This window comes from Panthera onca, chromosome D2 (assembly GCF_046562875.1).
Source record: "Panthera onca isolate mPanOnc1 chromosome D2, mPanOnc1 haplotype 2, whole genome shotgun sequence".
In the NCBI taxonomy this organism is placed as follows: Eukaryota; Metazoa; Chordata; class Mammalia; order Carnivora; family Felidae; genus Panthera; species Panthera onca.
The window spans coordinates 49014921-49041324 of NC_138349.1; the positions used below are offsets into that span (position 1 = coordinate 49014921).

The 26404-nt window shown below is 52.8% G+C and overlaps 1 long non-coding RNA gene across 1 annotated transcript; it reads left to right on the forward strand.

Annotated features, from left to right (window-relative positions):
- The first annotated feature begins 20095 nt into the window (after positions 1-20095).
- Positions 20096-24442, forward strand: LOC132684598 (uncharacterized). The gene is made up of 4 exons (XR_009612743.3): positions 20096-20491; positions 20657-20792; positions 22516-22808; positions 23325-24442. It is a non-coding gene; the product is annotated as an uncharacterized LOC132684598 (long non-coding RNA).
- The last annotated feature ends 1962 nt before the right edge of the window (positions 24443-26404 follow it).

Consider the following 26404-nt stretch of genomic DNA (forward strand, 5'->3'; position numbering starts at 1 on the left):
CCCCTTCCTGCCTGCAGAAGCCACACGGTTGAGGGGAGCCCGGGTGCGTGTCCTGATGGGGACAGCCCAGGCTCTCTTTGTCCCACGTGTCTGAAGTCCAAGGCTGAACACGGGGCTTGATCACGTCCTGCTCCAGCCCCCCCATGTGAGGCTTGCCCTTTGGAGCAGCCCGTGGCCTGCACTAAGGGAAATGGCAGGTGGAAAGGGGAGAGCCGGCCTGGGCAGAGGGGCCGGGAGGAGAGGGAGGCTGGGATCTGCGTGTGGCAAGGCTACACGGGAGGGGTTGCAGTGTGGGACTCCCACGATCTCTCCTGGGAATGCATGTCTCCCTTGCAGGACCGAAGGCCTTTCTTCTCCAGCTGCCGGGAAGGTTGTCAGCTAAGAACACTCCAACGTCGGCCCTCTTTAGGAATCAGCTTGGCTAAAGAGAGCTGCGCCGTGGAGGTCATACCCCTTCCCTGGGGCAACCCACCTTCACTGAACAGCTACCCTGGAGGCAGAGGAGCCCAGGCCATTTGCCTCAACTCAGAACCGCTCTGAAGAGCCACCCGCTTTCTGGGCTCCGCACGGGGCCAGCTGAGGCTTTATTGTGACTACATCACTGCCCCATTTCTCCCTCGGCTCCCTGCTCCTTTCTTCGCTTCTCCTGCAGGTGTCACTCACAAGAACCTCCCCTGAGTAACCTCCCCGACGAATCTCCAGCTCAGAGCCTGCTTCCCAAAGAGCCCAGCCTGTAATTTCACTCTCACTTGGTAAATCCGCATCTAGTTTCTGTTACGGACCAGACATCGTCAGGCACTGGGGACAGGTCCCCATAGGAAACATCTTGGGCTCCCGTCTGGCCAAGGAGCCAGACAGGGAAGCACAGCTGTGTGCTGAAGTGTGGCGGGGCCGTCACAGGGGTTTGCTCCTGGAAGTCCTTGAGCCACGACCGCTTGTTTTTCCCCGGGTGCATTCCCAGCATTCTAGAATCAACAGGTAGGATGGGGTTAGCCCCTGCTTCGGAGGCTGGACTCCCCAGTTAGTCAGGCCTTCTGGCCTTGCACACCTTCAGTGACGAGGTGTTCCTGTGGTCCTGAGCAGCTCGGCAGGAAGGGAACATGCTGATCAAGAGACCATCCCTGCCTCCCTGTAGCTGTCTCCACTCTGGTCTTATGTTTACCCTTGGGCCTCCAGGAAAGGTCCATTTTGGGGGTGTTGAGGGGATCTGGGAATCCTTGACCAGGTGAGGAGGTGAGTCACCGAGAGAAGCCCGGAGCACATAGCAGGGGTGGGCAGAGGGTCTCCACACCACGTGGGTCTGCAGAGAAGGGGGTCTTCTGCTGGTGGGTGTGGGCCCTTCTAGGAGGTGTCTCCTGCCTGAGCCCCAGCTTCCCCTCCAGCCTTGGGCTGTGTTCTCACACTCAGAATAAGTGCTCTCAGGATAAAGTGTAACCTGGGAAATGCTGCGGGACTTCTCAGTGCCTGCATGGCTCCAGGGTCCACGGGAGACCCCTGCAAGAGCAGGATGGAGCCCGCCGTATCCCCCAAGGCTGCCGTTGCTGCTTTTTCTTCTTCAGGACATCTCTCAGGGTGAACATTTTAGAGGATGTGCTTTGAAAAACAAAATGCTGCTTTCAGAAATTTCCAGAGCTGTCCCTGTTCTTGCTCCAAAGGGAAAGAGGAATTCTATCCTGGCGGAGGCTTGCAGCAGAATAAGGGAGGCAGTCAGTTGTATCTGGGGGAGGAGGAGAGGGGCGCCGGCGGGCAGGGGTGGGAGGCAGGGCCCCTCTCCTCTCACCTTCCCCGGAGTTGAGGCCGTCGGCATGGGGCTGTCTGGCAGGCCAGGGCAAGAAGCCTGGGGAGGCTTGGGTGGCATCCATGCGTCCCCACCTCTGATAAATGCCATGCTACAGGCTGACAAAACAAATGCGCGTGTGCAGCAGGCTGTCCTTACTCTCTGCCAGCTCAGGTGCTCAGTCACCAGGCACTGGCTCCCATCCTCCCTGACATCTGAATTACGGCGAGGCGGGAGCCAGGGCCCGGCCAGCTCTGGAGCGGGGAAATGATAAACAGATGTCGGAGGACAAAGGGGCAGAATGTGCTGGAAAGGGCTGTGGTACCTCAGGCCCGCTTGCAAGAGCCCTTTCCCCTGGGGGACGAAGAGGGCAGCGAGGCCACAACAAAGAGAACCCGGTGGCAGAGGGGTTAAGGCCATGGGCTTTGAAGTCCCACAGGCCCGGGCACGAATCCTGGCCCTGCCACTTGCGTGCCGTGTGGCCTCGGACAAGTTATTTAACCTCATGTGTCAAGCGGGGAAAAGAATAGTCCCTTACTCAGACCGTGGCTTTGGCGGATCAAATAAGACGATGCACAAAAAGGACTTAGCGTAGCACCTGGGATGCAACACGTCACAAGTGGTAGCTGTTGATGCTTCTGCTGCCGCTGGGGGAATAGGTCCTGCAACACGAACGTCGACTTGTCCGGCGAGTACGGGCTGTGCCCGGCTCGGTGCCAGGTACCAGGCACGAACCCAGACGGGCCCTGGTCCCGGCCTTAAAGAGCTGACAGGCAGGGAGAGGCCGTGCCGAGGAGCCACTGTTGGCCACAGAGTGTCATCCAGACCCAGGACGCTCTGTGCGGTGCCTAGAACGAGAAGGCTGTGGAAGCAGGCTGTGCGGGGCCTGGCGTTGTCATCAGCCAGTGACAGTGGATGTCTTGCCTCACGGTGCCTCTGCCAGACGGGCTCTTGCTCAGCCTTCAAAGCCCAGCCCGAGTGGCCCTTCCTCCAAGCAGACTTTCCCACGAGGTCAGGACCCTCCTGGCACTCGGTGCACGCCTTGGCTGTGGCATTTGCCAAGCTCCAGTAGTGTAAATGTTCACTCCTTAAGCGACTTATATCCCTTTTTGGACTGGAAGGTCTGCGAGGGCAGGAAATATTTGGAGAGCCGTCCAGAGTGATGCTTAGGGGTATGGGTTCTGGAATCAATCACACGTGAGTTGGAATTCCTGGAGGCACCGGATTTTGTGAGCTGAGGTGAACTCATTAACATCTCTAAGCTCCGATCCCTCTATCTCTCAAGCTGAGAGAAACAGAGCCAAAGAAAGGGACACCGGCACAGAGCCTGATGCACAGGCGTCACTCGGGGACATCTGCTTGCACCTCCGTATTTCCGTCTTTGTGCCTACCTAGTCTTGCCCATCAGTTGGCTCATCGTGGGTGCCCCACGTATGGTTATCGGTTGGACAAAATCAGTCGTCCATTCCAGGACTCGGGAGAAACATCTGTCAGCTTCAGATCTACTCGGTGCACCCAAAGCAGCTCTGAAGCAGTCCAAACCCACCCCTTCCATTTACATGCGGGGAAACCGAGACCCGTGCACTTTGGTGGGGGCAGTTCGTGCAACCAGATCTTCCTGGGCAAGCTGGAATGTTATTTCGGTTAGTTCCGCGGTGCACGGATTCTCAATAGCTCGTTTCTTTCCCATCCGAACCGTTTTTGTGTAGAGGAAATATCAAGGTGTATGATGTCAATGCACTTAAGTCATCCAGCCAGCTGTGTAAACATCTGGAAATAGTAGAGACACAGCCCCAGAGCGAAAGCAGGGATCGCCGCGTCCAGACGTCTCGGGGAGGCTTCTAAACTGTAACCTGCGAGGAACCAGTCAGAAGAGGCAGGGTTCTGGTTCAGAAATCCGAGTATGTGTGCTTCCCTCTTCAGGCAAGTCGTGGAGGGCCTCAGAGGACAAGAGGGCCACTGTGCCTGGTCTGTGTGACTCTGGAAAGTGGATGTGAGGTTTAGGAAAATCCTGCTAATGACATGTTTGGAGCAGCTGGAAACAACTTGTCAGATTCACAAGGACCTGCCTCTTCTCAGCCTTTCCCCACAGCAGGGAGTGGCCGTGGCCGTGCCCTGACTCCAGATCCCCAGGACAGAAGGGGTGGGTTTGGATGTTAGGACTTTTGGGGCTTCAGATAAGGATCCCTGGTCTGCTTTTTTCTTCGAAGGGACTATTCACAAGACAGAGACCCAGTGGGGAAGGCTCTGCATGAGCTTCTGGGCCATTGCTTGATGGGGATGGGTGGGTGAGGGAACTGAAGTCCAGAGAGGGGGCTGCATGGCCAAGGTTACACAGCGAGGCAGGGAAAGACTCAGAGCTAGATGCCAAGCTTCCTGATTCCAAATCCATGCTGATTTCTCCAGAACCTAACTGCCCTTTCTCATTATTTAAAATTATTTTAATAGTGCTTATTGTTTCTTTTTTATACCTAATTACAAAAGTTACATGGTAAGAGTGTAGAAAACACTCAGAAGCACAAAATAAATGTGTTAACAGAATTTCCAGCAGGAGCTAATCATTGGTTCTTATTCTCTTATTCTCTCTCTCTACATATCTCTCTCTCTCTCTCTCGCTCTCTTACACACACACACACACACACACACACACACACACACGGTATTCAGCTCCTTTGGTAAACTTTTTTTCTTTTCTCTACAATCCCTTGTCTGTGGTTTTCTGGGACCAGATGTTGTAATTTGCATGAAGAGAATGCAAGGCAAAGAGGGACCTATCCTGTTCATCCCTCATGAACTAAGGGGTCTCCTCTGAATCTCACTTTCCTCATCTGTAAAATGGGTTATCTTATGTACCTTAGGGTGAATCCAATTAGAGCAAGGGTGAGCAATGGCCTCACAAAAAGAAAGCACCTTATTCAAAGACTGAGTGAATGATGATGCCAATGGCAGGTGCTTGGGAGGTCAGCCGGGTCTCACTTTGTGGCTCAGGGTACCCCACTCAGGATTTCCATCTCCCCCCTCCACACCCCCACCCCCGCCAACAAAGTCCAATTCTAGCTCTCAGGCCAGCCCTTCTCCCTCCAACCAGTGGCACCCGACTCTACTCAATGGCAGCCCCCAAGATGAGGCCCTTGTTCCAGTTGTTCCAGAACCCTCTGTGGATGGATGGACAGGCTGGGCAGGCACCAGAGGTGGCCATGGTTGAGGACAGTCCTATGAGGGACACAGGCAGCCCCCACCCTCCAGCTGTCCTTCCTTGGGCTGGACCCCAAAAGCTGTCACGCTCAAGGCTCAGATCCATGATCCCAAACACTTTGAGCCCATAAACTCTGTCCCAGGCACCACACCAGCAATTTCTCCTACAGGTTCTCACGCTGTCTTTGTCCTGAGCAGGAGGGATGTGCATACCTATCTCACAGATGAGGAAGTCGAGGCCTTCGGCACTCCAGGCGACCCTCGTCACGGGAATGTTAGCACCGGAAAAGAGCGAGGTTGCTGAGTAGATCTCCGGGTGCTGGGTCTTGTGCTTTTGCTGTTTGGGGGCTGCAGGGACTGTGGAGGGCCTGTCTCCCTCAACCCCGTTGCAGGTACTGGGGAACTACAACCGGCCTCGATTGCCATCTGCCCGTCCTTCCCGTGCGCCCAGGCAGGACACAGATGGATGACATGCGGTCACAGCCGAGAGACCAGGCGCGGAGGGTGAGACTGACGCACACCGGCTGAGCACTAAGGTGACCGAGTCCCTGGATTCCACGGGTGTCCATCCCTGGGTGTCCCCTGCCCGGGGCTGCAGATTGGGAAGCTGAGGTAGGCACCTGAGACCAGGAAGCTGTGGCCTCCCTGGGGGGGGAGGCGAGCGCCCTGGCGGGTGCCGACCACATCTCATTAATGGTCTCTGCTGGGTCTGCACTTCAAGGGCCAGGGGCCCGTGGGTGCCGGCCCGCTGAGAGAGGAGCTCCTCCCACAGCGTCCCCTCGTTTTAGGGACAGCCTCCTCCCCAGATATTAGACACCCTCGTTTCAGCCTCACCCCTCACACGCTGGAGAGCTTGTGGAAGCTTGTGGAAGATAACTGCTTCCCCAGGAGGTGAAGGGGATGTCCTAACCTTCTCTGCACCCCACTAATAAGGCCCACTTTGCCCCCCTTCCTTGGGAACAAAGGAAAGATCGTTAAAAACTGTTCAAAACCGGAAGCCCAGCCTGATTTTACAGGGTTTCACGACGGGGCAGGCAGGGAACGGCCGCTGGCCAGAACGACAGGGGACCTAGGAGCCAAGGGGGAGGAATCCAGCAGTGAGCCCCCTTCAGCAGGTGGCATCTTGGCTTCAGTTCACAGAAAACCAGAACGGGCACCATCAAGGAGCCGGGTCCAAACCTGGGCCTGCCGTTCCATGGCTCCCGACATGCAGCCGCCCACCGCTCACGTCTTCAGTGTGCCATCTGTGGCTTGGGGCACACTCACTGTCCCCTGGGCTCCCTGGCATTGCCCCGCAGACCTGGCAGCCTGGGCTTGGAGAGTGGGCGAGTCACTGCCTCCCCGGGTCCGTTGCACGGTGTCCTTGTCCCCCTGGCAGGTGCCTTTGGACTTGGCCGGCCTGCCACGGGCTGTGGTTGGGGAGCTCTGCAGGGGGCAGGGGCCCGGGACCCACCCTCGGTGGAAGCTTCTGAACTCTCCTGCGTGCCCAGGGTGGCCCAGGCCTTGTTATCTTCTCTGTCAGAAAGCAGCTGGTTCTGAGCACCCAGGGCTCCAGGGCGCCAGCGGAATCCCAGCCCGGTCCCTTTAATGGGTCTTGTCAAGCAGTCCCTGATCCGGCAGTGATAAGGAGCCTCCGCTGCCGGAGACAGCAGCCCAGAACCAGCCAAGAGCTCCTATCTCGCGTCCTCACGAGGAATCACTGGAGTTCAGTGGCTTCCATTTATCAGGCAGATGTAATCTCTCCGAAGAGCTGCCTCGAGCTCCTCTTCCTGACGCTCCCTGAGATAACTGCTTCCCCAGGAGGTGAAGGGGCATTTCCTTCCCCAGGAAGAGATGCCATCCGCACGCAGGTTTGCACAAAGGCCACTTACTGCTGGCAGCAGGGTTTGCCGGTTGCTCTCGACGGCATCCATTCTCCCTCTTCTCCTTAATAACAACGTGTATTCAGGATAGCAGTGTCTCCAGCTGACAGACTATTCGTTCCAGCCTTCCCTGGTGTTAGAGGGGTTCTGGCCAATGAGATATAGTTGGATGGCAGCTTTGGGAAGTCTCTTAAAAGGGCTGGGGTGGACTCTACTCCTTCCTTTTCTGCTTCCTGCCACCTGGAATGGTGATATAATGGCTGGAACCCCAGCGCCTATTTTAGGCCTTGAGGTGACCTGCACCATAGAAGGCATGTGCTAGAATGGTAGGGCAGGAACGTTGAAGATTTGGTCCTTCACCCTTTTTGAAACACTATACCAGACTCAGACTGCCTGCCTGCGGACTTGTGTAGAGAATAGATGATAAACTTCATTTCGCCGAAGCCACCGTTACGGATTTTCTATTACATACCGCTAACTCTAATCCTAGCAGATATACTTTGACTCCAGAGTCTGACAACACCACACTGTTTTATTCATTCACAGATTCCTTGATATTTTTCCAGTCATGCAGCAAACATTTTCTGTGTTAGGCTATATGCTGGGGGGGGGTGAGAGCCTACAGCCAGCTTCTGCTTCCTAAGAGCCCCCGATCCAGGTTAAGAGTCAGATGTGATCCTCCTCGGCTCAGTAGCCTTCCATGGCTCCCCCTTGCCTTGGTCATGACACACTGCAGAGCCTCCCGCCCCTCCCCTCCACACCCTTCCTCTTCTTCGTGAGTACTACTTGATGGCTGGGGTGCAGCCTGAAAGTGAGAGCAAGGGCTGTGGAGTCAGCCGCTCTTGGGCTGAGCTCTGATGCTGTCTTTCACTAGCTGCATGGCCTTGGGGCATGCTCCTCGAAAGTGCTCACCTGTCTCCTCATCTGTAAAGCAGAGATAAGTCACCCTCTGCCCAGACTTCAGAAAATTCCAAGAAATACGTGGGTACAGCACATAGCACAGTTCTCAATAACACATAATGTTTTTGTTATCACGTTTCATTTAACTCACCCTTCCGGTTGGTAATGACTCTTGGTGAAGCAGGTGCTTTGTGCCGTGTACTACACCCTTCCCAGTGTCCGCTCCTCCCCCCTCTCTCTAAAAGGCCATCTCCCCTCCTTGCGTGATGCCTGGGCTCTTGGAACCCGGAGCCCAGCTGCCCCAGGGGATCTTCCCAATGCTCACCAATACTGAGGTCGGAGCCCCTCTTGGCCAGCCTATTCCTGCTCACCCTCACTTCACGGGCATGGGTGCTGAGGTCCATGGGAGTCAAGACCATGCCCTTGTTTGTTTCTTTCTTTCCAGTAGTAACTGGTACTTACACAATGCTTTCTGACTGAACAGATAGATGGATGGATGGATGGATGGATAGATGAGTAAGTGTACGAAAAGGCTGGCCACAGTCATCAAGGTAAGGACTTTAATAGAAGACTATAGCGGGGTGCCTGGGTGGCTCAGTCGGTTAAGCACCCGACTTCGTCTCAGGTCCTGATCTCGCAGTTCATGAGTTTGAGCCCCGCATCGGGCACCGTGCTGACAACTCAGAGCCTGGAGCCTGCTTCGGATTCTGTGTCTCCTTCTCTCTCTATCCTTCCCCCACGCATCTCTCTCTCTCTCTCGCACTCTCTCCCTCAAAAATAAATAAACATTAAAAAATTTTTAAAAAATAGGTGAATATACAAAGTACCATGGAAGAAAGAGGGTATCTAACTTGCCCAGGTAGGACAGAGGGGAGGGAGAGGACATTTGTGCTGAGTGTTGCTGGGTAGGGGTCTCCAGGGTGGTTGTGGGTCTCTAGGGTAGGCAGTTACCTGTATAAATTCATACAGTGAGTGGGGTAACCTGGTTTTGTTGCACTGATCCCAAGTGCTGGGCACTTTTCATCATGCCTAAAACCTTCCTTTCTTGACGTGGAGAAAAGTGGGTCCCAATGTCCCTTCTTGAGACTCTAACCCGTAGGGCTAAATCATGCCTAAACCTTTCCCCTTAGACAAAAAAATCACGAAACTTCGTCATGGAGAGGCCAAAGGCTAGTCTGAGGACCACCATGGAGGAGGGGGGAACCAACATGAAAACGCCCCCCCATCCTGGAGTCGGAAACACACGATCTCTGAACCCAACGACCAGGCAGAGACGGTAGTTCAATCCTCTGCTGTAGCGTAGAAAACAGGGCTAGGAGTGGTCAAGTCACTTCCTCCCAATCCCCCAGCTGGTGGGTGCTGGGCCAGACCCTGGAACTTCAGAACTGCAGGCCAAAAGCACCCCTTGTTCAAGTTTCCATTCTGCCAAGGGCATTGCAGGGGCAGCCCGAGAGCCTAAGGCTCGCCCGAGAGCCTAGCTGGATGAGCGAATGTCCTGGGGTCAAACAGGTGAGGCTGCTAGCAGGCTGTGACAAGGAAAAACAAGGCCCTAATCGGTGAGCGTCAGAGGAAGGATCTGAATAGTTCCACGCATTCATCCATTCCCTCACTCACTTATTCATCGATCGTTCATTCATTCAAACATATTTATTGAGGCATATCTGTTATAGGCACTGGATGCTGAAGGGAACGACGCAGGCAGGATCTACATATCACGGAGTTTGTTTGCAGAGTGGGGAGATGGAAAACGGCAGGATCAGCCAGATGACTACAGGTGGAGAGCAGCGCCATGGCGGAGACAGAATGGAGCATAGGGCACAATGGCTAAATGTAGATGGCACCAGGGGACGCCCATGGGGGAGGTGATACGGCTGACCTGAGACCGGAACACAAGGCTGTGGGAAGGTTCGGGGGAAGAAGTCCAGGCAGAGGGCCGAGAGGAGGGGAATGGTGTCAGAGGTGGGCACTCACAATCCAGGAGCGTGGGACTCAGAGCTGCTTTAGAGCGAGCCGCTGTCACCCGGCACGGAGCTCTGGGAGAGGCCGGCCGCGAGCGTGTGGCTGAGCTGTGGACGTCTGAGTGGGGCTTCCTACTTCCTTCACCCTGGCAGCCAAAGTGTGGTACCAATATTTGCTCAGCTGTGCACAGGAAGAGAGGAAGTTGGCAGGCTCGGTGCGGGCAGACCCCGGCTCAAACCACCCACCTTGCAGAGGCTGTTATATCTCCTAGAATTCTTTCTCCTTCTTTCCTTTATAAAAGGGCCCCTACTTCTTACCTGGGCACCTGGCCATTCAAATGAAAGGCCGCATCCCCCGGCTTCCCCCTGATGCTTAACTGAGATCTTGTCAATGAGATGTAAATGGAAGTATGGTGTGGCCCCTTCCAGGACCTTCCTGAAAAGACAGTGGGCTTGGGCCCTTTGCTTCTTCTTCAAACACGCCATTTTCTCCTCCTTTCCTGTGAGCTGGTGGCCGGGCCCTCTGGCTGGTGCCGTACCAGCCTTCTGGGATCCTAGGAGTGGAGGCCACGCATGGTAGGGTGACAAGACAGAGGAGCCTTGTGGGAAAGAAACCCCAGCAGGAGCTCCAAACTTCCAACATTCCAACATTCCGAGACCACTTCCATTTCCCTGACTCCTCCGAGCCCCTGCTCAGAGCCCTCTCCTTACCCCTCAGTGTCCCTTTAAAATGTCCAATCCCCTCTGTGCAAATCCAAGCTCAGTTCAGCTCCTGCTAGAATCTTTTCCCTGTTGCAGTGGTTAGTACTGATTAAGTCCATCCTGACGCCATGAACCAGCGTCCGGCTTTGTTCATCTCGGAGAGTAGCAGGCAGAGGCTGTAGGAACATGGGTGTGTTCGTGGGCGCTGGGACCCCAGGGCCATGGCTCTGAACACCCAAGTGAGCGTTGGCGTGGGCTGCCTGGGCCACAGCTGGGGATGGGGCTGGAGCAGGGTGGGTAGCGGGGTTTGGCTGGCATAGGTGCTCTGGTACCCAGATACCCAAACACCCCGAAGACGGGTTTTCTAAGAAAGCCTCGCATGCTTTCATCAGACCACGTGCCCTCACGTCGTCACTCTTGGAATGTGAAAGTCTCGACTGCTGGATGGGTGTCCCCCCACTACCAGTGGAGAGGTTTCCGGAGCCTGGGAGGAGAAATGGCCGGGCCCATGCGGCTTCCTTCCTGCCGAGGGCATGACCCCATCCTGCTGGCTCCTGCTGGCTCTGCCTGCTCTAGCGAAACTCCCGCTCCGGCTCTGCTTTTCTTTACCTTGCTGTAAATGTCAGAAATGTCAGTTTCATAAAGTCAAGTGGAAGTCTTTTTTGACCTCTTGAGCTGGAAGGCAGCCTCAGGGTCTAACCCTCCAGATCTGGGTTTTATTGCCCTGATGGCCCCATGGTGGAATTTCCACGGCCGTTCTGAACCTCCCAAATTCAGTGCGCCCCGTTCCGCCGGATGCTTGGGCGTCCCCGAGCACGCTCCTGCTCCCGGCTGCTGCGTGTACCCCGGGTCCGCGCAAGAAACCTTCTGTCTGTCACATCCCTTGTGCTGAATGATTAAATGCGCTTCGTTCATGAACAGGAACACGCCCCTGCCAGCTCCACCACGGTCGTGGAAGCACTGGGCACACCACATGCGGCAGGGTTTTATCTTTTCCCCCGCTGGCTGGTAGGCTTCCTCCTGCCTCCCCTTGTCTTCCCCTGGGTCCTGCCCTCCTGCCGTTCAGCCCTCGCCGCGAGAGGAGGTGGAGCGGAGAGAGGAGCATCTCTCCCGGCCTCTCCCCACTAGTCGCCAGCAGCACCCTCCTTCCCTAGCTGTGACCAAAAATGTCTCCAGACTTTGCCATATAGCCCCTGCGTGCAAAACCACGCCCAGCCGAGAGCCCCTGATCTGGGCCGAGTGCCGTGTGTGAGGGGGCCGAAGGAGGCCCTTGGGGCCCTCTGCCTACACCTGCAGACTGTCTCCATCGCTTATTTGCTATGCGCCCATAGGCAGGTGACCTCACCTCTCTGTGCCTCGGTTCCTTCACCTGGACCTGGGGAGACACGAGGAGCTCCCTCCGCGAGCTTTTGTGACGGGGCATGGCTCCTGGTTAGCATGGTGGCAGGTTAGGCACAGACAGGCACACTGTGCAGGAAGGCTGTGCCTGTGTTCTCGTCTCCACCACCCCTCTGTGCCCCCAGAATGAAGTCCCCCGGCTGGTGTTCAAGGTCTTCATGTCAGCACTTGCCCACTCATCCAGTGTCACCTCTCACAGCTCTCCTCCCCCGAGGGAGCCACTCTTAGCTCATGGAAGGCACCCTGTTCTCTCCTACAGCTATGGCTTTGCTCGTGGCTCAGCCCCTCGGTCAGGAATGGGGACCCCTGCTCATCTCCTTCTTCACTTAGCCACTACTCCTGCTCAGGATTCAGGAGTTACTTCCTCCAAGACTTCTCCCTGCCCTCCCTCTCTTGACTTGTCCCACCCCTCCCCAGTCTCAGTCCCCTCAACTGGCTTGCATGCAGGTATTTTATTTGGGGAATGATCGCGGGGTGAGCAGACAGCCTAGAGTGGAACGGGAAGGGAGGGGCCGGTCCATGAACCTGTCATTGAGCTGGCTGTAGCTGCTAGCTGCTAGCAACCGGGGCCACTCCGAGGGACCTTCGGGACCATGTCTGTGAAGTTTGTACCCTAGATAGTGGAGAGCAGCTCAGATCCCTCACTGGTCTGTTGGCTCAGGAAGCGTTGACCCCTTACCCCTCCTCCTCACTCACCACCCTCTACTATACTGCCACTCTCCATTTGTCTGTCTTGCCCCCTGGGAGATTGACTCCTGTGAGCAGAAGCTATTCTTTGCTACATACCCAGATCCTCTAGAGTGGCTGGAAGAAACTAGATTTTTAAGTAGATACTAGTTGAATGAATGAAGGCATGAGTGAGTGAATGAGTGACTGAATGAGTCAGAGGTAGGCCTGGAACCCAATACTCTTACCACTGGGGCCATGACGAAGCCACTGTCTCCTGTGCAGCATGAACGTGTCCCAGTGCCATTAGCCTGAAAATGAGCCGGGTGTGGAGGGTGAGGTTTGCTGAGTGGGGTGACCTTAATGTCTGGGACCTTAATGTCTGGAGTGACCTTAATGTGCTCCAGAGCACAGCCACTGCCCCGGGCCACAACCGACCTTTGCAAAGCATGGCCTCAGTGCAGACTTAAAACAGCCTGCTGTAGGCTGCACATTGGATGCTCAGCTTTCGCTCCGTCTCTGCAGGGGCCACAGGTCCTGAGAGCGGATCGGACAGCAGCGTCATCAGCAAGCTGGAGAGATGCTCTGCTGCAGAAGGGTGGCTGAGACCTGAGCCCTGAGCCCTAAGAAGGGACTTCAGTGTCCGGGGCAGTGTCCAGAAGCACCAGCTCTTAAGACTCAAAACTTTAGGGGTGACAGGAGCCTTTGCAAACACCCATTTTATAGACACGGGAACAGAGGCTCTGCCTGAACCTCCCAGAACCAAGGTTGGGGCCCATAGTGCCTGCTCTTGTCTGCCACATACACTATATATCGTGGGGCCAAGGGCTGTTCTTAAAAAGGTTTGCATGCTGTTTTGGTTTGCACTCCCCCGAAAGCAGATGCTGATTCAAGGACCAGGGTGCCAGTGGTTTATCTGGGAGGTGATCTCGGGAAGCAGGGACGGATGAGCAGGGAGAGTAAGGTGGACAGGTGCTTTAGTGGGGTCACTGGTGGAGGGTCCAGTTTCACCAAGACTTGGGAGAAGCACAGAGGATGCCTCTGAGCTGTCTGAGGGAAGGCTGAGAAGCAGGGGTATCTCTTCACGGGCCCTGGCCCCACTGATGGGAGGCTTGCCACCGGGGATGGCAGTTCTCTCTTCTTGTCTCTGTGCAGGCTGAGTGATCTCTGTCCCTCTCTCCGGCACAGTCAGGGACCACTCAGGAGGCTGAAATCGAAGGTGGGTCAATGGGATGTGAGGTCACACCCCTGAAACGTCTGTTGGGTACCCAGCGTCAGGTGCCAGCCTCTTGCCCACACGAGGATGTTTACTAGAGTGTCTCCTGTTGGACCCAGTGGGTTGTTCTGGGTTCCTCGCCTGACCCTTGGCAATCTGGCATTATGACTCTGGAAACTGGGTAGTTTATTGGGTACCAGATGGGAGACATGCGTCAACACGAGAAGGGAGATGGACAGGAAGCAGCCAATCAGGGCAATGATGCCGTCAGGGATGCCCGATGAGAAGATGCCTTTGCTCTGTGCTGCCATCTTGCTAATCGACACAGAGGGTTATTCTCCCTTTTGAATTTCACGGCTCCTCTGGAAGGGAGCTTGGCGGGGGTCGGTCAAGGGGAAATAGGAGGACATAGGAAGGCAGAATGGCAAGCCACTTGTGTGATGTGAGAATCAACTGGAGGTGACTTTGTGAATTCTCAGCAATTCCTCCAGGAGAGGAGGCTGGAGGAAGCAACCTTCGAGAATTGTACCCCTATGATGCCTGGAGGCTATGCTGGGCGCTTTGCAAACGGGAACACATTTCGTCATTGTCACACGCCTGGGTGGTGACTCTCTGCGATTCGCGGTGGGATCCTTTTGAGGCCCAGGTGCCACTGACGTTGGGGTCAAGCACTTCTGAAGAGAACCAGGCTCTAGAACATGAAAATGGGGCTGCACATACTGTGGGTTCACTGTTTGCGCACCCTGGGCCCCCCAGTTTGCAGATAGAATCTAGATTCCTCCTCGCATGTCCCCTATCAGGTGGCTGCCGTGGTCCCCATTTCACAGGTGAAAACACAGGATTCAAAGAGACACAAGATGCAGGCAGTGGGCATTGTTTCCAAGATCAACCTCTCTGTTCTGTGCCTCTTGCGTGATCTGCTAAGTCTAATTTTCAAAAACCTCTCTCTCTCGCTCTCTCACTCTCTCTCTTTTTTTCTTGTTCCAGGAAACCACTTGAAAGCTTTGTTGCCCTTGCCGCAAAGTGTTCCAGGTCAGCTCACATTCTAGAAGCGTCTGTGACCGAGGGTATTTTAAGAGCGGTGAGCCAGGCAGGGAAATTTGGAGAGCAGCCAGCTCCCTGATAAGTGTCTTCTGGGAGGGGGGGCGGGGGTGGCTGATAGAGAGGATGAAGATTTTTCTTTCTTTCTTTAGAGGGAGCATCCGTGCTTCTGAAACGACAAACTCAGGGTGAGAACAAGAGAAAAATTAACAACAAAAGCCCGTCCCCCGTGTGGGTGTGCTCTGATCCAAGAGCTGTTTCCCAACCACCAGCTGCCCTGGGCTGGTGAGATCTGGCCTTCCTCCTCCTAGCCCCCCTCTCTACTCACTCCCCCCAAATGATTGCAGGCTTGGGTTGCTCTGGGAAGCAGCACATCGTTTTTATTCTGGCTGCTTTGCGATTTTTCTTTATTTTTTTTTTTCCAGCATCTGGATGATGATGTATTGTCATTCGGTTTCCTTTGTGTTTCTTTTCCGTGGAGTTTGTTGAGTGTTTCAGGGTCTGTGGGCTTATAAATTTTTATCAGATTTAAAAACGTTCAGCCACTGTTTTTGCTAAGTACTTTTCTGCCTCCCTCCCTTTTACGTTCGTGCTTGGCTCTTTGGTACCGTCCCGTAGCTGACTGAGGCTCTGCTGAGCCTTCGGGATCTGTGTTTCATGTGGGTAACTTCGTTTGCTAAGCCTTCAAATTCGCTGATCTTTTCCCTTCCGGTATCTGATCCACTGCTGATCCCATGCAGTGAAATATTCATCTCGGATGCCGTATTTCTTTTTAATCCCTGGTCTGTATGTCCTCTTCCTTATCTTCCACTCCCCTTCGCCTTGAGTCCCTATTTTCCTTTAAGTGCTTTAACATGACAGTTGTTCCCACATCCTTGTCTGCCAGTTCCAGAGTTTCTGCTGTATCTCATGTCTTCCTATTGACAGGTGTTTCTGCCTTACGATCTGCTTCTCTTTGCTCCGTGGCATGTCTGGTAATTTTTAGCGGCTGACAGACACGGTGAATTTTATGTTGATTATCTGGATTTTGTTGTCTTCCTCTGAAGGAAGTTAGATTTTGTCCAGGAAGGCATTTAGGCTCCTTGTGCATTATTTGATCACTTGCAGCCTGTTTCTGAGATTTGCTAGGGCTGGGCTGGAGCAGCTTTCATACTCTAGGGCTGGAATATTCAAGGGTGACCCCTCTGAGGCCCCACCAAATGCCCAGGTGACCAGTGAGGACTCACCTTTCTTGTCATCCGTGTTCAGACATCTCGCCGCCTTGTGTAAGTGCCGGGAATTGTCCAGCTTACAACTTCCCAGTGACTGTTTGCCTGATTTTTTGGAGTTTCGTGCTATGTAAGCAAAGCCCCACACTCATCAAGACCCAAACGGCCTCCTCCGCAGATTCCTGCAACTCTTTTTCTTTGTTCCAGAAACACGTGCTGTAACTTCTAGCCATTTCAGCTTTCCCAAACTCCCGTTTCTACCCTTTCGACCCAGCATGACTGCGAGTTGGACTCCCCCACCTTTCTCATGCCCGCTGTCTAGAGCTTGCCTCTAGGCAGAAAGCCGGGGTGACCACACGGAAGGCTGGGTTCATTGCAGGGTCCCCCCATTCTGTTGCTCTTCTCTCAAGGATCACAATCCTGTGCTGCCTTGTGCCCCATGTTTGGAAAGAACTGTTCCCTACATTTGTTCCATTTTCCTACTTGTTCACAGCAGGAGGATACATCCAGTCGGCACTATTCCATCCCGGCCCAGTTTCGGGATTTTGATGATATTCCTTTTGGCTAGAACCCTCCTGTTGGACTCGCCTATCCTGCTCCCCACTCTTTCCCCCAGCGACTCCAAATGTGCTGCCTCGTAGGAGAGCCCTTTTTGTGGATAGTTCCCATGATGGGTGGGTTCGGCCCAGCCTGAACTAGAACCTGCACGGTCAGGAGCAGTTAGAGCAAGGACAGCTCACAACTTGGGCAGCGTGTTGCAACAGACAATGCACTTTCCCTTTTTCTAAAATTATTTTCGCAAAAACTTGGCAGGGTGATGAAGACACAGATGCCGAGAGATGCTCAGGACCTGCTCAAGTCAGCGACAGGATCGCCTGACTTCAGAACCTACCCTTTGGGATTTGCCACCAGCAGCCCTTACAAATCCGGGTACTGGTTCTCCATCCCATTCCCCTGAGGTGAGTGATCGAAAGTTGCTGGCAATTTCTTCTTCTATTTTGCAGCTACATGGACCTCACTCTACTTGCAGAATCTGGAAACCTCTACTTGTTGCGACATTGTAACTTCCGGAGGCAAACAATGCTGCTCACTCAGCCGGAATGGTATGACTGGCTGGGGAATGAGCGGTGGGAGCCCGGGCTCACTGGGGGAAGAAAGCCTGGGACAGGCGAGCCCTGGAAGAGCAATGATAGAGCCTCCAGCAGACCTGGCGTCCAGTGGGACTTGCCCTCCGAAGGGCACTGACTCAGGCATCATGTCACCCAGGTGGCCTTGAGGCTGGGACTTATGGGGAGGACCAGAGAGCTGGCTGCCTGGGGTGTGGCCCTATGCAGAGGGGATTTTTTTAATAAAGACAGAACATTCTATTTGTTGAGCACCCACTCTGTGCAAAGAACTACAAGGAACATTATCTCATGTAACTCTCACTGTGTTCTCTGTGCGGAAATTCTTGAATATTACAAAGGTAGTACATGCTGATTGAGAGGGGAAAGCAGAGACACTCAAGAATTAAAACAAATTACTTTGGTTCTATCACTCAGATAACAACTTATCAATTTGCCGTATGCCCTTTCAGAAACTTTAAAAGGTAGCTTTGTTGGAGTATAATTTACATACCATAAAAGTCACCGATTTTAAGTGTAAGGTTGGATACGTTTTAGTAAATTTTTACAGCTGGGAACTTAGCGCCAGAATCCAGTTTAGAACATTTCTATCACTCCCCAAAGGCACACTCTGTTCCCACCCAGCCCCAAGGCAAACACTCATCGGCTGTCTCTTTTCGAGGTGCGGCAGGTAATTGGGATCACGTGATACATAGTCTTTTGTGTCTGCTGTCTGACCTCTTTCACTTAGCAGAACCCTTTTGAGAGATTTAAAAGCTTTGCTTTGGAATGCTTTTGGGGGGTTGCTCCACCCCTCCACCAGACATTCATTTCTTTTTTGTTGTTACATAGTATTCCTTTGTGCAAATGCACCCCATTCATTTGTCTCTCTACTAGTTGATGGACATTTGAGCTGCTTCCAGTTGCAACCTATTTTAAATGTTGCTATGAACCACCTTGCTGAGACTCTGCATGAACATGTTTTCATTTCACCTGGGTAGATCGCCAGGAGCAGAACTGTTGGTCTGTGGTGTAGGTATACCTTTCACTTGATGAGGAAACTGTCAGGCTATTTTCCAAAGTGGTTGTACCACTTGTATTCTGAAAGCAATGTGAGAAGGTTCCAGTTCCTCCACAGTTTTGCAACATTTGGCATCGTGGGTCCTTTTGGCCATAGCCATTCCAGAGGGTGGGTCCTGATAGCTCATTTTGACTTTAGTTTGCATTTCCTTAATACCAATGATGGCGAGCCTGTTTTCATGTGCTAATTGGCCATTTACATATCTTCTCTGGGGAGACGTCTGTTCCAATATTTTGTCTATTTTTTATCTGGGCTGTTTTCCTTCTTATTGAGTTGTAAAAGTGTTTGGTCTTTGTTCTGTATACACATCCTTTGTCAGATATACGACCTGCATATATATTTTTCCTGTCTGTGGGTTCATCTTTCCGTTTTCTCAGTTGGTGTTTTTTGAAGAACAGAAGTGTTTTTGTTTTGATGAAATCCTGTTCAGCAATTTTTCTTTTCAGAAATTTTTATGTAAATATATTTTAATAGGACTGTAAAGGTGCAATCATGTTTTCTCTTATTATTTTTATCTTGATAAATTATGCTAATAGATTTTAAACCTTCCATTCCCAGATTATACCCTACCTAATCAAAGTGCATTATCCTTTTAATATCCTCCTGAGATTTGATACATATACATACTTCATTTTGAACCTTTACATGTAAATTCCCTGTGATATTATCCTGTAGATCTCTTTTTTGTATATTATCTTTGCCAAACGTGGTATTCTAGCTTATAAAATGAATTGGTAGTGTTTCATCTTTTTTTTTTTTTTTTAACATCTGAAATAGTTTACATAGCTTGGTAATGATCTATTCCTTGAAATTCTGAGAAAAAACAAACAAACAGTGACACTTGCATGTCTGAGAGCTGCCTTGTATGACCATCTCTCCTGAGTGGGGCTTATCTTTGCTTTGGGAAGATGTCTCCTCCATCGCAGACCTCAAGTGGGATTTGTGTATTTGTTTCCAGAGGGAGAGACACTCCTGGGCGTTTATACAAAGCTATTTAATGTGCCTGATCTTGGGGACTCAGCAGACGGGAGCTTCCTTCCCAGCAGGCCATTGCTAGTGGTCTATAGTGGATGGGAGCAGCCCAAGGGTTATTTCTTCAGAGATGGCCACTCTGGCCAGCTCGGTTCCCTTAGCCTCAACTGCATACCTGGGGGTAACGTTACTCCCCTATAAAACTATCACCTTCTTACTAGATCTCCAGATGGGAAACCAAGAAATATAGGGAGTTTGCTTCTATTTGAGTCTGTTGCTTTTTTTTTTAACGAAAATGCAAATTGGGGCACCCCGGTGGCTCAGTTGGTTAAGTGTCTGACTTCGGCTCAGGTCATGATCTCGCAGTTTGTGAGTTCGAGCCCCTCCTCGGGCTCTGTGCTGACAGCTCGGAGTCTGGAACCTGCTTTGGATTCTGTGTCTCCCTTGCTCTCTGCCCCTCCTTCTCACTCTCTCTCTCAAAAATAAACATTAAAATAATTTTTAATTACAAAAAACAAAGATACAAATTGTTTAAAAGTATAATTTATTAACTTTTCCCCCAGTTTTTTTCCAGGATATTGCTCTGATAAAATTTTCACCTTTAAAGTTAATTTTGGCCATTTCTGTCTTCATAGAAAATCGTGCATTTGCCTTTGCCTTTGCCTTTGAAATCGTTCAGACAGTTGATACATAAATTCTTATATTGGTCTAATAAGGTCTTTCATACAATGCCAACGGTCACTTTCCCTCCCCCACTCTGAATTTTGAGTATTGTTTCACCTCTTTTATTTTTGCAATTAGACAAACTGGCTGTTTTCCTATTTTGATGCTTTTCCCATTCTCCACTCTCCCCACCCCCACCCCCGGTTTCGATCATCTCATTTAGTTTCTAAGACAGGAAAGTTCATAAATTTTTTGATGCCAATTTCTGGAAGTCAGGGCAACCCATTCAAGGAATTGTCATTTTATAGATGAAGCAGCCAGATTCAGAAATTTCACAGGACCAGGAAAATGGTAGAGCTGGGGTTGGACACGAGGCCAGCCCTCTGCCCCCAGATCTCAGCTATCAGCCCCGACGAGTGACACGGGTGCTGGGAGGTGCCACCAGGAAACAGCCAGCAGTGGGGTCCAGAGGGCAATGACCACCCGCCTCAGAGGGGTATAGGCAAGCCTGAAGGCTTGCCTCTACCCTGTGTGATCTCTGTGACGTCCCAGCCCTTCTCTGTGAGGTCGAGGGGCCACACCTGCTAAGTCGCTAAGCCTCACATTCGCACACTGAGGCCCAGAAGCCTCAGGCCACACTCTTCCACTGCTGTCTAGGATATGAAGGGGGGTGTGACGTGGTGTGGGTAGAGGTGTATATGTAAGAAGGCCAGGTGGTGAAGTTGGTTAAGTGTCCAACTTCAGCTCAGGTCACGATCTCATGATTCATGGGTTTGAGCTCCGCATCAGGCCCTGGGCCGACAGTGTGGAGCCTGCTTGGGATTCTCTCCCCTCACCCCCACCCAACCCTCTGTCTGCTCCTCCCTGACTCGCGCTTTCTCTCTCTCAAGATAAACAAATAATTTTTTTTTTAGAAAAAGAGGAAGGCGGAAGGCCAAGCGTATGTTGCTCCCCAACAGCACTGTCCCGAGAAGAGAGGTTGACCAAATATTTGGCAAGACTAAATATTACGGTCTCTGGAAAGAAGTGCTGTGAAAGGGAGGGAGAGAGGTATGCTCCAAGCTCTGCCATAGTCTGCGCCCGTTTACCCCCCTTCCCAAGCTCCCTCCCAACAAACATGCACTCATTCAGGCTCAAATGCAAAGCTACTAAATGCTGCCGTGTGTCCCAAGTTTTTTGACACACAGGTAAGTACATAAATAGTCTGGTCACTGCAGAATTCTGCCCCCTATTGTGAATTAATGAGTAGTATTCTTTGGACATCTAAGTGAGGTGCAACGACCTCCTGGAATTCACAGCCAGAGAATCCCCAAGGCTTTAATGCCACCTCCTCCATGAAGCTGTCTCAGATTTCCCAGGTGGAGTAGGGCTGTCTCCTTAAGCCTTCTGGGGCCACTTGGTTTCGCCGCTCTATCAGCTGTCCTCGGGAGTCTGCCTTGCATTCATTATTAAGAAACAACTGTGCTATGGGACAGGCTACAGGTGCATAGATCAGTCTTGATCCTTGCCGTCCTGGAGCCTGGAGCCTGGAGCCTGGTGGCAGAGAGAAAACGTGACTCTCTGTTTCAGTCACTCTGTGATTGGTGCTCTGAAGGAAAGAAGTCAAACAGGAGCTTGTTGAGGTGACCGGGATGGCTCAGAGGATGAGAAGAAGCCAGCCGTGTGCACAGTGGTGGGGAGACTGAGCTGGGCAGCGTTCCTGGGGCAGGAGCCCAATGGCCAGAGCGGCTGATGCCCAGTGAGGGGGGAGGGACGGCGTGATGATCATGGAGGGAGAGGCCCACCTGCAGCGCCACCCCCCTGGCCTCCTGGCTCGCCCAGTGCCTTCTCTGTTGGCACGGCCCTGCCACCCCCGAGATTTATCGGGTATCCTTCTCTAGCTTGAGAGCACAAGATCTGGGTCCGAGTCATTTCCAGGTCCCCAACCAGGAACATGGAGTCCGGCCTTGAATCAAACCACAATTGACCAATGAACAGAGTTGGGGTAAGCATCTGCCTTGGCGAGATGATAAATACGGGCATTATTTGCCAACCAGACCAGGTGCGATTTCAGGCCCAGCCAGAACCCAGCAGATAAACCTGCCTGCCGCCTGTGTCTCCGTGGGTGGCATATTCCCCATTCCTCCCAAGAGCAGCTCTGCCTTCCCGCTTGTGTCCCAGGGTCCCCTGCAGCCTCTGATCCAGTGAGAACGTGCCCTGAGTGTGGGCACCTTATTCGTGTTTGAAGGAGAAGCTTCCAGACCAGCTCATCCTTTCCTTGGCCCTGTTATGCCCAGAATTCGTCATCCCCAAAGACCACCAGGGAGCCGAGTCTGATGCAAAAGCAAAAGAGCCTTTATTCGAGCTAGTTCGAGCTCAGTCCCTTATCTGCACCGACGCAGCGGTGAGATGCTGGGGAGAGAGAGTGAGTTTCAAAAGCACAAAGGTTTTATTGGGGTCTAGGGGCAGTTGGTGAGGTAATGGCTGTGGCCTCAGCCGATTGGCTGGGGAAGGGTCGGAGTCCTGTGACGCAGGTCGCCAGGCATGTTTTGATCGGGAAGTTTGAACGGGTGAGCGGGAGGTTACTCAAGGGGATGAGGCGTGGTCTGAGGTTTCTGCGATTTTCCCGGAAAGGGGGCATGTCGGGGACATAGTCACTCAAGGTGGAGGACACAGAACAAGATGCAGTCGGCTGGCATAGGTCCGCCCTTTCAGCCCCATTTAGACCTTTCCACCCTGGCTCCTTGAAGACTGCCAACTGGCAGTGCCTCACCTCTTGCCTCTTCCCCAGGAGCTGCATGGAGACACCTGCTCGCAGGAGACTGGTGGAGAAACGTCCCTGCCATGAGCATCCAGCCTTCGAGGTGTGCGGGGAAGTGTGTAATTGACGGGCAGCCCGACCGAGGCCCTCCTGCAGGACCAAATTGTAATCGGCTGCGGCTCTTGGTCACAACAGGGATTCCTTTTACATCCTAGTGCGGCCACGAACCTGGCAAGCAGGTCCCCGCGGTTATTAAGAAGCCTCCTGACTTCAGCAGGTCGCCTTGGGTCAGTGCAGCGGCATACATTCTGGCTGCTGGGCTCGGAGTGAGTATCAGGCTGAGATCAGGGCTCTCACGTCCTTGAGGAGTAGGTGACCGAGTGCTTGGTCCCTCGTGTACTTGGGCAGGTGGGTGGGAGAAGCCGTCTCTCCTAAGGCAAGAGCAGGAGAGGGCGTGCGCTCCAAATTGTGAAAATGTGATACGGCTCCTTCCACGATGAATTATTCACACGCCAGGATGAATTAATAATCTGAGCTGTGAATTAATTTTATTGGGTTTCCAGAAAGGTGACCATTTCAGAGGCAGGAAGGAGGTGCTCCTGTGCTCCACCCCCCGGCCCCCAACCCAAATCATTAAGGGTGTGAGCACACAGGCTCACCCAAAGCAAATCAGTCAGAAAGTGCCTTTTTTTTTTTCCTGTGTTGGAAGGTGACTCATGGACTTTACCCACAATTCCTTTTTGACCTTAGTAAGAAATTACAATACCCCTAATTGCCCCCGAGTCTTCCCCTGTGGCCAGAGTAAAAATTTTCAAATTAAATGCCTTCTCTTCTTCCCTGAGGTTGGCGAAGACAGCCTTGTAGACACAAATCCCTTTACACTTGGACATGGAGAAAAGAATCAAGATGGATGGCCCCAGCCCCCCCAGCCTGCTGCACACCTGCCTGCCCCCGCTCCCACTGCCTCGCCTCCTCCCTCCTGGCTGGTTCCTTGACAAGTTCATTGCTGTGTTCACCAGAAAGCGATCAGCGGAGTCTTGCTTCTGGAGAAGTTAAATGCAGGCCGACAATTCCTCAGGGGTTCACGGGATGAAAGGCTGCAAAAGAGGGTTTGGAAGCGCTTCACAGAGGGACCCACGTCTACACATACGTCAAGAGAACTGTTGTTTGGGGAAAACAAGTTGTATCGGAGGCTTTGGGAATTGCAGAGAGGTTTCGCAAGAACTCAGAGGAGCAAATAAGAAATAAAAGACACGGCCAACGTTTATTGAGTGCGTGCTATGCGGTGGGCTTCGTGTTGAGCCTTTTCAAGTCACTTTTTCATTGTATTCTCCGCACCTTAGCGCACTGTCTCCTGTCGTTAACCCGCAGAGGTCAGGTGATCCTCCTGAGGTCGCCGAATGAGTAGCAGAGCCAAGACTCTAACTCAGGCCTGCCAGGACCCGGAAGGCCGTGACTTTCATCTGTGTGCATGTCCTAGGGGACGGGAGAGAGGAAAGGAGCACAGGCACACACGTCCACGGGGCAGCAGCGATAGCGACACAGGACGACAGAGCCGGGAGCTCCGGACTCCCATCCAAACCCCATCACCAGCAACCTGGGACCCTGCAAATGCCTCTTTGCTGCTCTGGGCCTCAGTCTTCTCTCCAGTGAGATGGCAGGTTCGAAGGAGAAGCCCCCTCGGGCCCAAGTTTGTAATGCTCTCCTCTTCCTAGTCCACAGGTGAGAAGACTTCGGCTCGGGAACAGGGCCACTGGAAGTCGTGGCCAACCTGGCCCAACCCGTCACAGGGACCTTGAAGCCCCTCTGCAACGTGTCCAGGGACTCTAGGCCCTGCTAGCAAGATGGAAATGGACGAGGCCCAAGGCTGCTTGCGCATACTTACCGAGTGAAAGTAGTATCTTGAGCGTGACTTCCCTGAGTCTTTGCCACGGGCCCCCGCTAGCAGCGGCCCAAGCTCCTCTTCGGTGCTGAATTTCCCTCACCGGGGCCGCCAGTGAGCCTTCCGACGTGGGGGGTGGAATCCGGGAAGACTTGACTCAATTTGATGGAAAGCAACTTCCTTCTAGCAGTAGGAAGTTAGAGGAAGAGCAGAGCCGGGTAAAACAGACAGCAAGCAGTACGGGGGCCGGTAGGCCTGCTCTGAGCATTGCTGATACTTACCGGCTGTGTGTGGCTCCAGACAAAACCCCTTATGTCTACACATCTTGGTTTTCCTCTTTGGGTAAAGAGATGCAGACATTCGGCCCGCTGAGATCAAAGCGCCAGACGGGAAGGGGGTGTGTGTGCTCAGGGCTGCCTACTACTCCATTATTTCTGGAAGAATAACCGAGATAATGAGGTGCCGGGACGGCAGGAGGGGAGGGGTGGGGTAAGCCCAGCGCTGCCTCTGACCACAGCGTGGAGTGTGGTGTGGCCTCCCAAAAAGCCGCGTGTCAGTTCACCTGGAGGGGCTCCTGAGTCAACAGAGAAGCGTATACAACATGATCCAATGTTCCAAAAGCAAGAGTAACGAGAAGGTATGCTACTATATGATTACGCGGGCAGCGAGGGAGGTGTGCAGGGGATGCACTTCAGATTATGAGCAGGAGTTGCCGGAGTCTGGGGATGCATTGCAAGGTGAGGTCAAGAGGAGGATAAAAAGCAGACAGGGGGGGAGGGGAGATGATAAGCAAAAGGGGAAAAAAGCGAGTTAGGGTATCCGCAGCAAATGAGGACGTTGGCTGTGGCATTGGCATGCAAATGTATTGCGCAAAAAGTGGATAAAAGAACGTTCAGTGAAATGTGACTCCCCTAGAAAGAACAGTGATTGATTCCTGTCTCAGAGGGTGCTTCTGAGGCTCAGGTGACGTCATCGCGTGCCAGGATGAGAGAACCGTCAGAAGTCGCATCTCAAGAGGAGCTCCAAGACTCGAATTCTGTTCTGCCAGCACCCGGGCCAGCGTTCTGCCTTTTGCAGCCACCTCACTACGTAATCACGAACCAGCTGTAGTCCAGCGACTGACTTGTTGAACACGGAACGTTGATTATTGCTCATTCTCTCAGGCTAAGAGCAGGAATCAAAACAGATGACAGTCCCCTCACTTTGGGTGGGAGAGGTTCACCCAGTCAAGCACGAGTGCTGTAATCATGATGTCAAAGCAGCAATCACGTTTCAGTTTAAAAATAACGGGAAATGCCCACTTGAACTAAGTATGTGAGGCGCGCAAGGCTAGCGGGTGGTACCAGTGGATGATATTTGACATTAACCCATGGCCGGACACGTGAACCCGTGTTCATGAGAGCCAGGAGACAGCTGGCTCCGTGCAGGGGGAATCACTCCACGCGAAGCGTTTTGCATGCATTATCTCAACTAATACTGCCAGGAGCTCCACTTAAGTTCCTTACTTTACAGATCCGGAAACCGGGGGTCAGTGAGGTGAGGCGACTTGCTCAAGGTTCCATGGCTGGGGTACGGCAGAACCAGGATTAAAATCCGGGGCAGCTCGACTCCAGGACCCACACTTTTAATCCTACATTACCATAGTACGGCTCCGGGTTGGGAGATTTTTCAGGCTTTATTCATCTCGTGTGGTGTGTGTGCCCGTAGTGATCGAACACAGCTTTCCAAGCCACGAGTGGTGGCTTAATTACGGTGCGCTCTTCATATTGTTGAAATGTGACATCCCTCAGCGTATTCATCTGCAATGGGAGATGACTCACAGGTGTAATTTATGTGTCCTTTGGTGTGTTATTAACGTGTGCTCTCAATGGAGGTTTAATTTTGGAAGTGGCTTTCGAGATCATGGTGGAGGCTTGACAGATAATTAGAACAACACCCCTCGAAATGAGAAGCGCCCTGCTGTTCTCGCAAAGGTCACCGGTGACCCCCGAGACCCCAACCTGGCGGCCTGGTCTCAACCTGCTCCCTCCTCCGCTTTGC